General features: G+C 38.3%; 1 long non-coding RNA gene across 2 annotated transcripts in view; it reads left to right on the top strand.

Moving 5' to 3' along the window:
* Nucleotides 1-13,428, top strand: part of LOC120236127 — a 278,998-nt gene that overhangs the window by 89,507 nt on the left and 176,063 nt on the right. The window contains exons 4-5 of one of the 2 annotated variants that reach the window (XR_005529581.1): nt 2,467-2,563; nt 9,877-10,164. This is a non-coding gene — a long non-coding RNA (uncharacterized LOC120236127). Of the gene's footprint in view, nt 1-2,466; nt 2,564-9,876; nt 10,165-13,428 lie in introns of those variants that run through there. The other variant, XR_005529580.1, reaches the window with a different exon arrangement.

Genomic DNA, 13,428 nt, shown 5'->3' with positions numbered 1-13,428 from the left:
GGAAATATGAGTGATATGAAGGATATGCACATGTGTACCGTATTAATATAATGGCCTGAATTTTCTCATATACAATAAACAGCTAATTTCCTCCCCAGTAAGACCACCTCAAAATTGAGGCATATAAAATACAAAAATACATTACCATTGTTATCAATGGGATGATTAGATATCCCACTACTAAGAAGAAAATTTTGCTGAAAGGAAGATAGAGAATATTTATTTTTGAAAAATAATTTTAGTATTTACAGAGAAGTTGGAAATGTGCTTACAATTCACTTTGGAGAAAAGAATGCATTTTCTTACAATATTTTTAGTATTGGATTTTGTCTAAAAGAAGCTTTTATCATTCTAGAAATAATTGTGAAAATCTATAATCCCGTAATGCTTATAAAAATGCTTAGTTTCCTTCATTTACCGAGCCTGTGGCTCAGCAAATACAGCAGAGATTACTTAGTAAATTACAGGAGTAGCGAGCTGTCTATCTTTTCCTTCAGAGAAGCCACTGACATCTAGATTTTTTTTTTTTTTTTAAGGATCTGCCAGTTCATGAAAGTGAGTTATATATTCCCATCACTCTCCCATGAGCCAAAAGATAAGAATAGCATCCCTGGTGTCATTGATGTCAGTCACACACACTAGACTGTGAGATTGTGCTTGGTAGAGCATATTTTCTATTTGGTGACTGAGTAACTACCTTTTCCTTTTCGTTAACATTCATGGCAAAATAGAATGAGGGGGCTAAATCCTTGATCGCCCAATAGATAATCTCAATACAGCTGGAAGAAGTGGTAATGGGGAAGGAGGCCAGACATTTACTCTGCCTTTTTCTGTTTAAGATACACCTTGGAAATTTGTCTTTCTATGGGAGAGCAGTTCTCAACTAGGTGGACAGATATGAATGACAAAAACCCAGATCTCCTCTCTAACATGAAGATTGTTAAATAATTATTATCTAAGAAAAAGATTTTCTTGGGTCTCTTTAAAGTAGTGAAACTTCATCTATGTGGACTTTAAGTAAACTGACCTAGATCATTTATTTGGCCTTAGGGAAATAAAAATATGGCCCTACGACTTTATTTTCTGCATAAAATCTATCGGGCCTCTGTTATGGGCACTTAAGAAAACTCAAAATTGCTCTCTCTTATCTGCCCTCTTTCCTGTACCTTTCAAATCCTCAAGGACAGGTCTGAGTCCTAATGTCTGGTTTAAGAGGTTTTGTGACATTTAAGAGAAATATATTGCTGAGCTTACATGGGGATGCTCATGTGCTTTTTGGATCTCTCCTTCCATGGACTGGTTTTATGATTCTGTAAGAGAACTAAGGCAACGTCCAATTTTGGCCATCCGGAGAAGACCCAGTAGATGAAAAAATTTCTGAATCAGACAGAACTGGGTTTATTATACCAGCTTAGCTACTCACAAGCTAAAAGTATCTCAACATGTTATCAATAACTCTTAGTTTCAGCATTCACACTTAGAAAATAGGGAAATAATAGCACTTGTTATAATTATATGGGATACTGTGTCTAAAGTATCTGGCATAGAGAAGATTTATAAATATTTTCTGTCCATCAATTGTTTTCTTCTTTTTTCTTTATAATTGAGAAATGCTATTAATATTATAGTTCAGAAAAATGATGAGTTTTTTTTTTGTTTTTGATTGACTCAGGTTGAACCTTACTGTGGTTATCCACAACATTTCTCTAATCCCAAGCATTGCATGCTAAATAATTACCATATAGACATCTGGGACATAATCTGTAAATCAGTGATTTCTTCTTTTGACTATTTTCTGATATATGTTGCCTAATGGAAGCAAGAAATATCTATATAATATTGTTCTCTTATTAGAAATGGAGTAATTAAATTGAGCTGCTTATTACTGTACATACAATGTAATACAATAACACAAAAGCCAAAGATGATACTATTCTAGTCAATAACAAAAGGAAGGGATGGATGAAGAATGTCATTACCATCAGGGATATGTGATGATTTGTGTTTCTATGGTCATACCATCCTTCACCCTGCCTTCCAAATTACATGGTCTCCTTTGTTTAAGAAGAAAAGAGAGGCTCTATCCTGACCATGAGTCATTCTTCCCCTGTAACAGACAGAGATTCCTTCTATTCAGGGGACACTCAGGGCTCATCACACACCATGAGGTATAGCAGTGGGCAATAATTAGCGTCTCTTTCCCATTCAGCTATCATATCATCTACCTCACTTCATCCTTTCATTCTTACTACTAACAGAAGCACTAGATGGATTTTTTTCCTTCTACAATGAGTGTGAAGATCATTACCTGAAATTAAACTAGTTAAGTAAAGCTACTAAAATACCTCTCATTTTGCAGATGAATATTGTAAAAAAAAAAAAAAAAAGTTACCTCTATATGCACCTGTAAGTTGAAAAATTGAAAACACTTTCCACAATCTTTCTCCTTTCCTGCTGCTTATATAGAATTTGACGACGGCAACTGTAAGCTTGTCTACTATAACGTAAGGACCGTGCTGATGCAGAATGAAGGCAAGCCTGAACCCAGACTAGCATTCAAAAAGTAAGAGATGAAATCTGTGAATGTCATCTCTTCTCATCGAATCCAGGTCATAGAGCTATCTAAGTCACTCAGGACAAACACCCTTGTAACTTTCCCTGCTGATATTCAGCTGTTGTCTTGAGCCAAATTTTCTTCATTTTTGAGGAATATGAGGTCCAGCCCACTCTCTGGATGTTTTACTGTACCATATACACCAGCCTAAGAAAGAAACTATGTGAAATTATTTACTGAAGATTTTCCAGCAGGCTAGCGTCTAGTGTGTGTGCAGATGAGGATACAGTGGTGGGCAAAGATAGAGTCTACTTCTCAAGAGGGAGAACAAGTGTGTTCCCATAGCTTGAGCTGTGAAAATCGCATCTCAGATCCCTCTCTCAGTCCTACACCACAATTCTAGATGTAATTCAGTAACTCAGCATCATCGCATTGCAACTGGTTTTCACTCACATGTAAGAAATATTTCAGTAATTACTTGTTGGGATTAAAAGTAGAAGAATGTCTGAAATGAGCTGCTTGTACTGTACTCGAATAAACCACTTTCAACCCAAGGAACTTCTTGGCATAAAGGCACTTCAAGCCCCCATATCTCTGTGCGTAAAGCCCTCAGAACAACCAAGGCATGTTTGTTTGAATACCAGTATCTTGTTCATGTTTCTTCCTCAGAACAAAGCCTGAGAAAACTATGGAGTGCAGGTAGTGTGCTTTGGGAATGGATACTAGGAAACAGGATGTGAGGCTGGAGGTAGAAAGGGAAGTAAAAGGAAGGTCCATCGTGAGGGACATTATGAAACTGGGTACCTCTATGCACTGTCCACTGAAGCCACTTAAGAAAGTACTTAGGCTTCTTAGGCCTAAGAAAGTTTACATCCATTGGTCCAACTATCAATGTCCTTTCACATCCAGGTTAGTTCTCATGTCAAAATAGCTGTTGAGTTTCCATCCAGTGTGCCATATAGTGACATCACAGAGGCCTTGTGAGAAGCAGTACAGCAACAATGAGGTGTTCTTTCCACCTGTGCCCAGAGGTGGGCTAATGACTAGAGTTCAGAATTCAAATTTAGACTAATGGATGTATCAAAGAGCATAACACCTCCCCTCCTAGCGTCATTCAGAGAAATTCATATCCTATCAAAGTTTTACCCATCATATAGTCACAAAGTTGGTGGCCAGCTGCAGTTCCAAGGCCTCTCAGAGTGTAGAGTTAGGAGGGTGGGGAAGAACATTCTGCAAGTGCATCTTTAGCATTGAAGGTGAAGGGAACAATGTTACTTTAATCCCTGGATCAGCCCCCATATTCCAGCTATTGAGAACACTGAGCTATACATCTATTGAGGAATACTGTGTATACTGCTTTATTCAGGGTGTTTTCTGGAGCAGTCATCCTAACCAAATATACAATCAACCACTCAGCTGACTACTTCAAAGCAATGTGTTCTGGTAAAACCACTGAATACCATAGTCTTGAATTGAACATTGCACCTCTCCTTCTATCAAGTGACTCTTTGGTTTTAGACGATATTATGACAATGTCTTATGGTACAAGAGATATCCTATCAGCATACGGACAGAGGTACCTGTAGGTCCATTATGCAAAAGATGCTCCGGCTGAAGGGAGAGAGTAGCTGACTTCCATTAGAAGACTCTTATCTGAGCCAACACTTCCTCTCTGGTGGATATAGTCTGGTTGTTATGAAAATGAGACACAAACATCACCACACTTGGTGCCTATTCCCAGAGATCTATGTACTTTGAATCTTTCCCAAACATCTTTGGCTCCAGTCTTCTAACCCTGCTTCTTCTGAGCCCCTAACGGAATACCCATCTACACATGGGCTAGCCTTCCATACAAGGTAAATAACCAAGCACACTGCTAACTGCTCTGCTCAATATGAGTATTTTCCTTGACCATCTCCCTCAAAGCCATCCTTGTTAGGCCTGTAGGGTAGTAGAAAAAAAAATATACTACACAATAACTATCTTGCATCATGGGTTTGTGAACAAGACCATTTTCCTTTAGGAAGTTATTATGGAGAAGTCCTTAAAAGGTCACATGTATAAATTAAGAATAAAGCACTGATGTAAGTAACTTAAAAAGGTGACAAAAGAATTGAAGTCACCTACTCATTCAACATATCTTTGCCTTCTGGATATTCTCAACCAAGATCGTCAGTGCATTATTTTCTCTGTGGATTGCTATGTAGCTGCTCGAGCCTCCCTAATGGATCTCAGAATACCTAGGTCAAAGTGGGCTGCTCTGATTGCATGATGTTAGTTAGCAACTTCTCAGGAGCTTCCTATGTGTAATCTGAAACTGGCCTCCATATATGGAGCTAAGGGAGAGACCAAAGAGGCAGACCACTTCAGATTGGTAGGTGGCAGGCTTAATGAGCAAGGGAACTTCTGTAAGAGGCTTGCCTTGGGTAGTTGGCTGCAAGCCCAGTGGGTCTCTATATCCCTCAGAATCTCGAGTTTATAGAAAGATCTTAACTGGGCTTAATCACGTGTAGTGTCTGATACCCTCAACACCATATCTCTATTGCAAGTCCTGGAGCAGCTTCTGGGAGTAGGGAAGGCAAATAGAATGCACATTCCAAAAATGAGGGAGGGAATGGGGAGCTTCCAGTTGCCCTGATAGAGCTTATAGGTCAACCAGCAGTCACACCTTCTCAGTGACCTCCCCCAACTCTTGCTTCATAACAGGTGTTCAGCCCTTAAAGGGACTAGTGCAATACCAATACCTGTTTTTATTATTTTTAAATTACTTTTTAATATTTATTTTTGAGAGAGAGACAGTGTGAGTGGGGCAGGGGCAGAGAGAGAGAGGGAGACACAGCATCTGAAGCAGGCTCCAGGCTCTGAGCTGTCAGCATAGAGCCTGACATGGGGCTCAAACCCACAAACTGTGAGATCATGACCTGAGCCAGAGTCAGTTGCTTAACCGATCAAGCTACGCAGGAGCCCCACCAACAGCTATTTTTAAATAAGTATTTCTCTGCTGGAAGATGCACAAACTGGCTTCAGTTCCTGAGAAGTCTGCTCTGTGCCTCTGTCTCTTGGCTTACTAGAGATACTGCACTTTATCTGCTGAGATATGTCCAGCTGTGTCAAATCTCTGGAGTCATGTTGCATGACAGCTTGTATGGCAAGTTAGAAACGCTAGAAATCACTTTCTTGATCAGGGACCTTGGGTCACCTGATAAATTCTTAGGAATAGCATTCTAGATAATACCTGTGGCACCTCCAGAATCCAAAGAGGCCCAGCAAGCTTAAAGTAAGGCGTCACAAATGTGCACGAAATAGCTTTGTACCATAGAAGATATCTGTTAGGCATAAATCATGCTATCAGAGCCTAAAAACTGTTCTCAGTGTGGCAAATTCCCTAGTCTTTGTGGATCTTATTTCCCATCCTCTGGAATGCAAGCAGGTGTCTTCCCAGGAGTACCCAGAATACTACTTCTAATTGGAGTCATTACAATGAGCACGACTGCATTACGATAGTGAGTGAGGTGATGTTCTGTAGAAGAAAAAGAAGGGTGTCAACTTCACACACGCCCCCCCCCAGACTATATTGAAGCAGAACAGGAAAGAGTTCCAGCTCTGAGGGAACAAAGAAAATGCACACTGTTGCCCTTTTCACATTAGGAAAAATCATTAAAGTATAAAATAGAGAAAAAGGAAATCAGAAGTTTTCACATTGGTAAGTTTTCAGAATAGACACGTGCTTATAACTAGCACTATGGCCAAATTAAACATTAGCAGTATTTTTCCAGTGATTACCCTCCACAGGGATAACTACTATCCGGGTATCTAACACCATAGACTAGTTTTGCTTTCGTCAGGGCTTTGTGGTATCTTTCTTCTTTTGTTTAACATTCTTTGTGAGATCATCCCTGTTATTGGATGTACTTGTAAATCATTTATTCTCACTGCTTTAAAGGATTCCATTTATGAACATTAGTTTATTCATCCAATTGTGCACATTTAAATCTTTAAGGATGTTACAGGGCTTCCAAAAGATGCTTGTGCATATGTTTTGTTAATATTTGATTTTTACCTCTTGTATGTGCCTAGGAGATCAATAATCAGGCGATAAGATTTACAAATGTAGAGCTTTAGTTTATATTACCAAGTCATCCTCAGTTGTGGTAGCCCCAATTTATACCTAACATAGATGAATCATTCCTTTGGATGGACCTCCCTTCAACACTACTGTCTGTCTTGTTTCCCTTTTGGTAATGTTGGTGGGTGTTTAGAGGTATCACGTTATATGACTTTCACTTGCATTTCCTTGATAACTAATGAATGTAAACACATTTTTTATATTTATTGCCAGTTGGATGCCTTATTTTGTGAAGGACTTGCCCAATCAATGCTGCCCATTTTTCAGTTAGGTTGGCAGCATTCTTATTAATACACAGTTCTTTTTGTACTTGAATGTGAATAATTTGTTGGCTATAATTATTGCAACTATCATCTCTATGGGGCTTGACTTTTTAACTCTCCCATTGATGTCTTTTCATGGAAGTTCTTAACTTTGATCAATAGCCACATACCCAGTGCCAGAGGCTGTGTTATTTGTGTATCAATACCATATGTGACAAGGCAGCTGCAATTGAAGAACAACGTCTGTTTAAGTTTATGGTAATACACAATTATCTGGCACAATTTGCATTTTTCACTGCCCAGACTGGGAACTCAATGTGGATGTTTAGAGCATACTGCCACCATGTCCTCTAATTTTTTGATAATAGCATTAACCTCTTTAATTCATCCCTGTATGAGTTTGCTTGAAGGGAGAGGAGGTTTTCAGGAAATTCCACTTGGCCCTCACCATCTTATTAGCTTGTAGTTGACAAGTAAGAAAAAGTTTATGGAGTTCTTTCACTACAATCTATAAATTTCAGTGATACAATAAACAATAATTACATAATAAGTGCCTGGATGGTTTGGAGTCAGATATATACCAGAATATTGTTATCACCTGGTCCTCTTATACCTTCCCTTTAACCATCGTGATGCTTTGGTTTTACTTGGATCAGAATCCATTCAGACCTGGTACCCAACAGCCTTTGGTTACTTCAACTAAAGAATTTGGGTCTGATAATTGACTTAGTTCTGGAAATGATTACTGGATCATTATAATTGCTGTGGCTAACCTCTACATTTTGTTGCTCTCTTTTCTGATTCTACGTCAGGAGATATCCAAACTGGTTTATCATCTATCTAATATCTAAGATCACTAACCTATTATCTATTGGCAAAAATCCTTGTAGGTCAAAGTATCCCGGTTGTCTCTCCATTCTTGCTGCCCTTCATGGTAATGACTTTCACCTTGTCTTGGTCAGTTGATTACCACCACTGGGCCTCTGGTGATCTAAAATCAGATTATACACAGCAATAATGGAGAGCCTAGTTCCACAGCATCCTTGCCTATCAACTTCAGCATAGAGAAGGCAGTTACTTCTTTTCAAAGATGTTGCAAGATAACTTACTACTTTACTTAACAGCTTTAACACATGAAGTGGCCGGTGTCATTTCTGGAGAACATAGGTGAAGGGTATCCTGGTCTCACATATTAAATCTATTATAATATCCCCACATCAACATCTGTGGGGCACCTTTTACCTTTTACACTGGCTACTATTCACTGTGGCTCCCACTGTGTCCATCACAAAACTATCCCCCTGGTAGCATATAAGGATTGGCTCCAGTTATTAACCAAATGTTCAATCTCAGATCATAAGAGTATATACCCATGTCAATAAATATTCCCTTATCTGCCCTGAAATCTCCCTGCTTGGTCCAGCACCTTCAAGACTTACCATTAACTTGTTTCCAGATCCCAAATCTCTTTGGTAAATAAGTGGTATCTTCTCATAGCAGAGACAAGAACTTATTAGCTTGGGATTTATTGAGATGAGACCAAGTTATTCACTTGGAGATGATAATGAAAAAACTAAAAAGGACAGATTTTAGGAACCCTTAGAAAGTACCCATCATGCAAGGAGGTTCAAGATAATCTGAGGGCCCAGGTTTATTCGCCCAAATATCTCTGTCCCAAGACTCAACATCCCATTCTTTTGGTAGTAGGGTACCGACCTACTGAAGCTGAACATTCAGGGATTTCATAGCTTGGAATCTATCATCAGGTAGTTGGTCTGTGGTATTTATAATTACTGTTTCATCATTTCACTCAAGTACCACCACTGAAAACTAAACCAATGCTTCACTTTCCACTTATACCTTACCAAGTTCACCACCAATTAAATGATAATTATGAAATAATTCCACATCAGGGGTTACATCTTCACACCTAGCCCTAGTAATGGTTATTATTGATTCTGATACAAATCAGAGAACCCAGTTCAGATTTCTACTTCAGAAGATGTTCTTTCTAGAGCCAGATTAAAAAAAAAAAATTTAAGTGTTTTTAATTTATTTTGAGAGAGAGAATAAGGAGGAGAAAGAGGAGAGGAAGAGGAATAATCCCAAGCAGGCTCTACACTGTTAGCCCAGAGCCTGATGTGGGGCTTGAATTCACAAACCATGAGATCATGACCTGAGCCAAAGTTGGATGTTTGACCAAGTGAGTCACCCAGGCAGGCCTCTAAAGCCATATTTATAACCAGTTCTTTTAATCTGGTTTCCCCCAAGAGTAGAGCCTAAGAAAATACCTTGAATGCAAGGATTTTAATTTTGGATGTAACAGTTGTGAAGAGCAAAACAGGGAAGATGGGACAGTTAATAGACAAAATGTAGACCTGATCATTGATGTGGGTAAATGATTATATGTTGTTGACAACTTTCTAAAGAGTCTTACACAATGCATCTCAGAGTTCTCCACCATAAAGACAGAAGAACATTTGTTAATCAGGTAACTAGATAAACCCTTCAGCAAGAGTTGCCCCAGAAGGGTTAATTTACTTGCACTTCCATTTTGTGCAAGGTTGTGATAGCTGAGAGAGTATCTGCAGAGGTGTTCTGAGTGGCATCTGTGGTATACTGAAGCAAGATGCTGACAGTTTACAGCAGTGATTGCTTTTGGCAGTAATATTGTGAGTAAAAAAGTGGACTGAGAAAATGTATGTGGTGTATAGATGTTACAATTTTGATTTCAAGTTTTGTTCGATTCATTGGTCTTAAACACTGACTTTTGCTCTTTTCTCTTGCTCTCTTTTTTTCTCATTTTGATTTATATATTCTAAGTACTTTATAGATGTATTTATAGAAATCTTTTTCACAAAAATATTATAAAGTGTCTATCAGTCAAGGCTTAGTTAGAGTGATACAAAATGAGTTTTTTTAATAAACATTAGACTTAATTTAGGGAACTGGTGGAATGCCACAAGTCCTTCCATCTGGTCAACCAGGATGATGGCAGGCAGGGAGGATGGAATGTGAACTGGAGGGATAATAAGGGCAAACTGGAACCTGCAAGAATAATCCAGGACTCAGAAGGAAAAAGTAGAAATCATATTTCCTGTCATCTCATCTGGCACGCAGTGGAACAATACCCGTCAACACAGAACTGTTCACACACATCAGTCAGTGTTCAGAGAAGGCAAAAGTGCACTGGTATGCCCACATGGACCTCAGGCCAACCCCCGACAATTTGTAGGTATCACTTTACTTGGTGCCCAGCTCCAAACTTTATATGAAATGATTTCTCCTTCTTTCAAATCTCATGTAATTTTTTCCATGTATCATAAAGAAAATCAGATGCGTAGTAACATATCTCCAACGTAACTATATTGACCTATAATATGGCCATCACAGTCCATTTCTTGTCAGCATGGTACCCTCTTCTATCTTTATTAACTTCCAAACAGAGACAATAACAAAAAGATAATAACAAAATCATGCTTTCCCCTAATGGAATTTAGTCATCCCTGGTAGAGCTAAGAGCCAAAGTAATCTGTTCCCTCAAAAGAAATCACTTTTTAGGTTATGGGCATTTTTTCCCTAACCAAATCACACTTGACCTTTGATATATTGTAACTTAAAGACAGAGAAGGTTTACTATTAACACATCTTCTGTATTCCAGACATTCTTCATCTTACTGATGCTATGCAGTAGCAACCCAATCTCCCTTCGAAATCAGGATTGATCACCCTAGCCAGCACACTAACACCTTTGTTTACCTGTTGATTCACTGTCCTGAGAAACCCAAAGTAACCAGGTGGCAGTATCAACTTACAGTTTATTTTTTAAATGTTTAAGTGTTTATTTACTTTTGAGAGACAGAGAGGGAGGGAGGGAGGGAGGGAGGGAGGAGGGCCAGAGATAGAGGGAGATGCAAAATCTGAAGCAGGCTCCAGGCTCTGAGCTGTCAGCACAGAGCCTGATGCAGGGCTCGACCTATGGACTGTGAGATCATGACCTGAGCCAAAGTTGGACGCTTAACCAACTGAGCCACCCAGGCGCCCCTCAACTTACGGTTTAATGGAATCATTGTTTTGCCTTTTGATAGAAGCATTTTCCCTTTGGCAATTAAGATTACCAGACCAGTAGAAGCAAAAGTCCTGGGAATAGAAAACAAACATCTCACCAGTGGGTTACTAGAAGTGGTAGTGAAAGGATCTATTATTATTTTCACCCCACTCACTGGTTCCCAGACCTGTTGATCTTAGCTGTGGGACAAACAACAACATATATTAATCACAGATTCAGAAAATGGACTGCATCTCAGATGGACATGTAGTTGGACATGTAGTTGGTATAAGAACTAAATCTTTAAAAGACTCACTGTTCTATCAAGCCAGCTGCTTCAGAATTATGGATAACATAAAAACAGTGACTTCTAAGAGAATGAGCCCATTGCCATACATGATCTGCTGTAAAATGTATTTCTTGTCAGAGGCAATCTTAGTGGAATACCATTGTGGTAAATAAGACATTTTGTAATCCTATAGATGAAGGTTTTAGCAGAAGCATTCTGGGCAGGGTAGGTAAATCCATAAAGCCACCCCACAGTATAAATACTCAGTTTGATTCTTATAGGATTTCTAAAGCCTATAAGAAGGCAAACCAGCCAATATTATTCCCTTCCTTAGTTCGGTGATGGAGCGTTGAACTGGGGAAAAAAATATAACATTTTTATGTTAGCATATTATAAAAACATAATTTAATAATGCTCCATAAATTATTTATTGTTGATTTCAATATATATGGATAGGTGGTTAGATATTTCTCCATCTCCATTCAAAGGGATGTGCTCAATAGGGTCACAGTACATTACCCTATTAAATATGTTCCCCATTATCCCAGCTATGAGGATAAAAACCTTATATTTTAGGAAACAACATAGTTTTCAAAACAAACTACAATTATATTCATCATATAGTGTCAAGTATTTCCAGTAAGAAAAATTTACAATGAGTTATTTCATGCTGTGTTTTATAGCTTTTTACTTTGCAGCTGATTCTTTATGGTTCAGAAATGATACCTTCTTGACTCCCTACTTCAAGTCACTACAGTCTGTTTCCTTACCTTCAAGTTTATCCAGGATAACATGAAGATAGAGGGTTAGATATTTCCTTTTCTAGCTGCCTCAAATTTGTATTTAAAACAAACTTTGTAAATTATCAGTCTGAACCCTTCCTCCCAAGGGATTTGTGGGATGTTAGAAAAATGCATGATATATTTTTGAACCTAAGAATTGTGATCCACCATAATAAAACTATGATAAATACTGTAAGGAGAACAAATTGGGTAGTGCAAATCACTACATGGTTGTTATAACTCTTTGAAATGATGGTCTTTTGATCCTTTTTTTTTTTTTTTTTTTAGGAAGCCTCTTGAATTTCATGTTTTTGTTTTCTTCCTGCTAGAGTACTAAAAGAGGAGGAAACATAGCAATGTGGAGAGCACATAGGCAAAAGGTGTTTGCAGTTTATAACATTTTTCAAATTTCTGCTCCTGAGCACAGTGGGTGCATTAGAGGAGCAAGTGCCACCTGTGATAACTGTCACTAATTATTTCAATACAATATTTATACAATAGGGTCAAAATTAAAATGACATTAGCCAAATTGTTGCTTCTCTTCTACCCCATGAGCTTTCCTATACTGGAACATTCTGTAGAAAATCTTTGGGACTTTGTGCCAAGAGGAGCAATTTTCCTACTGTATAGAGCTAGACTCCTCTTCAAATCCAAGCGATAGCTCCCTGTGTCTTCCAAATCAAGAGCTAAGTCCTCATACTGGTGTTCTTGACTTTCTACCACGTGGCTCATAACATTTTTACATTATATCCTATTATTCTCCTTGAGAACAGCCATCAAGCCAGACTAAATTTTCCCCTTTTCTCCAGTATTTCTGAATTTACCTACACTTTTACTTTATTCTCTTTATAATATATTCCTTTAGTGCTCACTCTTTATAAAAAGCAATATCATCAAATGTCTATTTCTAATACCATCTTCTTCAAACTTTCCTGATCCTTTATAATGGATATAATCATTTAAATGATCAAACACAACCATCTTATTTTCTTCTCAGCTCACCTTCATTTTCTATAACATATTTGTATTAGTCGAATGTAATATTTAATTATATGTGCTAACCTTAAAAATAATACTGCCAATTGTTTTACCAGCAAAAGATGAGTTTATTCAGAAATAACAGAGAACAACACACTCAGATAAGGGAGCTATGGCAAAATCAAAGGCAAGTGTGGTGAGTAAGGGAGAGAAATATCCTCTTATAGAGAAAACAAGGGAGTTGGGTGGGACTCTTATAAACTAACAGCCCATTGAGTAATCTGGGAGCTGAAAGCATATTGGCCTTTTGTTGGCTGAGTTGTGACTGTCTTTCATTGGCTGGGCCCTTGCTGGGGTAGGAAGACATCTTCCTTCCATCTGCTGGGGT

Source organism: Hyaena hyaena, unplaced genomic scaffold, assembly GCF_003009895.1.
Source record: "Hyaena hyaena isolate Hyena2069 unplaced genomic scaffold, ASM300989v1 scaffold_145, whole genome shotgun sequence".
In the NCBI taxonomy this organism is placed as follows: Eukaryota; Metazoa; Chordata; class Mammalia; order Carnivora; family Hyaenidae; genus Hyaena; species Hyaena hyaena.
Note: the sequence above shows the minus strand (reverse complement) of the source record. Positions and strands in the feature narration are given on the sequence as shown.